Here is a 3571-nt window from a genome sequence, read left to right as displayed (position 1 = left end):
TATATATTAGAGTGCATGGCGTATAGAGCATTAGAGTGTGTATATATATACATCCAGTAAATTTGATTTTTGTTTATAATAGGGTCATAAAGGCGTATAGAGAAACTACCCATTGGCAGCACTCTAATGCTCAAAATTGCTTGTAAATGTGTCCCTCGTATTGCATAAGGGCAGTCAGCTCTGGATTACTCAAGAATATAATTTATTATGACGAGGACGTGATGGCCGAGCACGTTAGTTTGAGGGTTCCAGAGTGCTTGGTTCAAAACCAAGGCTCTGAGAAATAAATATCACAATTTCCTTTCTAGAGCAATAGCAGACTTTACAGAGCCAATTTAAACCAGAAATATTAATACCTAATAAGAAATATTTATTTCTTATAATACTAATTTTGTTCATATTTTTCCAACGATAAAATCCTATAAAAAAAATAAATAAGAACCACCATTTTTCGAAATGGAAATTTCGTATTAGCAAATAACCTTAGTATATTTCAAAAAGTAAATATAATGACTATAATTCTAAGTAATGAATCGACAAAAACGCTTCGGCCATGAAGTAGAGGGAAGGATTATCTTGCCTAATATCGTTGATAACGGTAGACGAGATATGAATATATGCAACCATCTTTGACATCAGTGGCAATGGACCTGTGCATTGTCTAAACATTTTTATTTCTATGGAATCCAGGCAAGATTTGGTTTCCCATTAAATATATAATTAAAAACTTCCAAATTCATGTACTATTTAACCTATAATTTCCCCAACTGTTACCAACGCTGGTGAAGGTCGTAATGAATGAATTTAGTGTGAGCTTTTAATAAAGTTCGAACGAAATCGGAAAATATACGATGAGAATTGGTTTTACTAAGGAAAATCCCTGACCACATGCTGGAAATTCCGTGAAAAATACTCCCAAGAAGTGAACCGGAATGTTTTTCTGCACCTGTTCCGAAGATATTACTTCTTCAGATTACCATGTCTGTCCTATTTATTTTCTTCTACATTTCAATTTTACGAAAGAATGGCTTGACGAATAAATTGCTTTAATAAGGAAGCTATCTAGTTTATTTTTTACATAGCTAGATCTTTTTGTTAAATACATATAAAGGAAGGTCAAGTATGTTCGTCTATAAGCATGTGGATGGATGGAGATAGAACCATAGAACTCCGCTTAATCAGATCCAATGATTATTAGATCCAGTGATCCTTTGATTGTAAAAAAAAGATTAACATTGTAATAATCATTTAATATGTATATATAAGTAAGTTAATTTGCTAATTTTAAAAATTGAAACATCATTTTTGTTGTTTTATCATCATCCCTAATATTAAGGGGTTTTGATATATTAAGGTTTAATACAAAACTATTGAGGCATGAGGTGGAGTGTGGGTATATTTGAAAAATATGGATAATTGTCAAGTTGTTATTACAATACTGGAATTTCAGAGAAGTTTGTTTTTGAGATGAGTTCGTGTGTCTTATTCTTAGTATAGTCGAGCCTTTTTTAAAATTTTTGATTTACTCCTTGGACTTTTATTCCACATACATTGCCATCTTTCTTTTATTTCCTTTTTGAGAGGTTTGCTCATTTTTGATGAAGTTAGAATTGCTTAACCAAGTCACCGGAGAGCAAGTGCTTCTTTTAGCTCAATCAGCCAGTTTGTTATTTGCGATTCCCACGTGCCTTGAGAACCCATATAAATTGAACTAACATTTCCAGGTTTTGTAGAGTAATCATTTAGAAATGGATATAGGAAATTTTAGGATGTTCCGGGTACATACAATCTAAGCCTTTTAATGAATCTATAATTATAATTATATTTTTATGGGTCAAAGGGATACAAAAATGAAGGTCAGCTGTTATTGCATTGGCTTCAGCAGTAAATATGTTACATAGCTTGTGGAGTTTAATTTAATAAGTTGAACAATTGTTTTAAAAGATGACGTTGTTAATGATTTAGGTCCTTCTGTGTATATTATTAAAAATTCCGGCATGTTTTGAAAAAGACGAGAAAAGTGGGCTATAGATACAGCTAGTTCGATATTATTTTTAGGGTATTTGGAGAGATCTAGAATTGGTTCAGGACGTTGGTGGGCCCAGGGTGGATGTTTATTATCGAATTTGTCAATGGTAATCAACCTGAGAAAATAGATAGCCGATGAGATTTTTTTCTAAATACGGAAGTGTTTAATTTCGTTTTGATTGAAAAGAAGTGGAAGAGAATATATTAATCTGTAGAAATACTTTTGAAAAGTAGGTTATGGTCTGAATTCAGCATATATGAATATCGATAGTAAGTGACCAGTTTTTGTACTGTTTCTTGCGTTTTGTAATCTAAGCTGAATATCTTGAATACTTCCTGATCTATAAAAGATAGTCAGATCGTCAACGAATAATAGCTATTTCATATTAATAGCTCCTTGTTAATGTTATTAAATTTTTGTTTTAATAATTAATGGTTTACGTTATTAAAATTTATTTAATAGCTTTGCTTAAATTATTTAATGTTAGTCCAATCTTTATATAATTAGCATGAATATAAAATTATATTAATTTACAAAAAGAAAAAAAATATTCAAAACAATAAAATTTTATACGAGAACATGGTTGGGGGTGCGGTCAAAATAAAACACAAATAAGTTTATGTAACTTATTTAGTCGTGCCAACGTTTCATCAGGGCTAAGAACAGAACAACAATCCTCGTATAAATCATCCACGGTCGACTATCTCTCATAGTTAACAATAAAATTTTAATTAATAAGTCTACCTAACAAGGCCTCTGATATTATAATTGTCCTATTTAGCTCTGAAAAGTAACATATCACGAGTTAAATGCTTGCCTCCGTTCTTGTGCACAATTAAGATTAGTATTTCATTTGCAAAGATACTTAATATTAACATCCTTCCAATTTATTTAAAAATTAATTTTCGAAAATAATAAAAACAAAAATTTCAGTATTCTTTAATAAAATATAAATTTTATAATTTACCACTGTAAGCAGTTACAGACCATGTGGTACTTTCATCATCAAAGTGATAAGGGGTGTTATTCCATAAGAGTAAAATGATCACTTTGACATCAATGTTTTCAGAAATGTCTTTATTGGGGAGAGGGACAAGTAAATTAGAAGACCTGTTGCTCCTCCAATAACTTATAAACCGAAAAGTTGGGAAATTTCAGATCTAAGAATATACTTTAAATTGTGAAACCTGCGGTAGCAAATTTATACAATTAGGTTATTATATTAAAAATTGTTTATAAGCAATATTTAGAGAGGTAAGTTTTCAATAAATATTTAGGAAAATGGAAAAAGTCAGGGGATACTCTCTAGCCTTCAGGTAATTAGAGAAATCTAGTCAAAATTGTAGGGAAATTTTAGATTTAGTCATTATTCCCCTTCCACTCAAATAAGCTGTCCCAACTGAACTCCTGAAAGTTTTCATATCAATGGGTGGGAATGAGAGACATAATGAGAACACATGCACATTGTAGGATGAGAATATGGGTCATCAAAAATGTTAGTAGTTAAATATTCAAATTATAAGAACAAGATAAATACCAATT

Source organism: Halyomorpha halys, unplaced genomic scaffold (assembly GCF_000696795.3).
Source record: "Halyomorpha halys isolate HHAL.00 unplaced genomic scaffold, Hhal_1.1 Scaffold107.1, whole genome shotgun sequence".
In the NCBI taxonomy this organism is placed as follows: domain Eukaryota; kingdom Metazoa; phylum Arthropoda; class Insecta; order Hemiptera; family Pentatomidae; genus Halyomorpha; species Halyomorpha halys.
The sequence above is the reverse complement of the archived record's forward strand: the minus strand, read 5'-3'. Positions refer to the sequence as shown.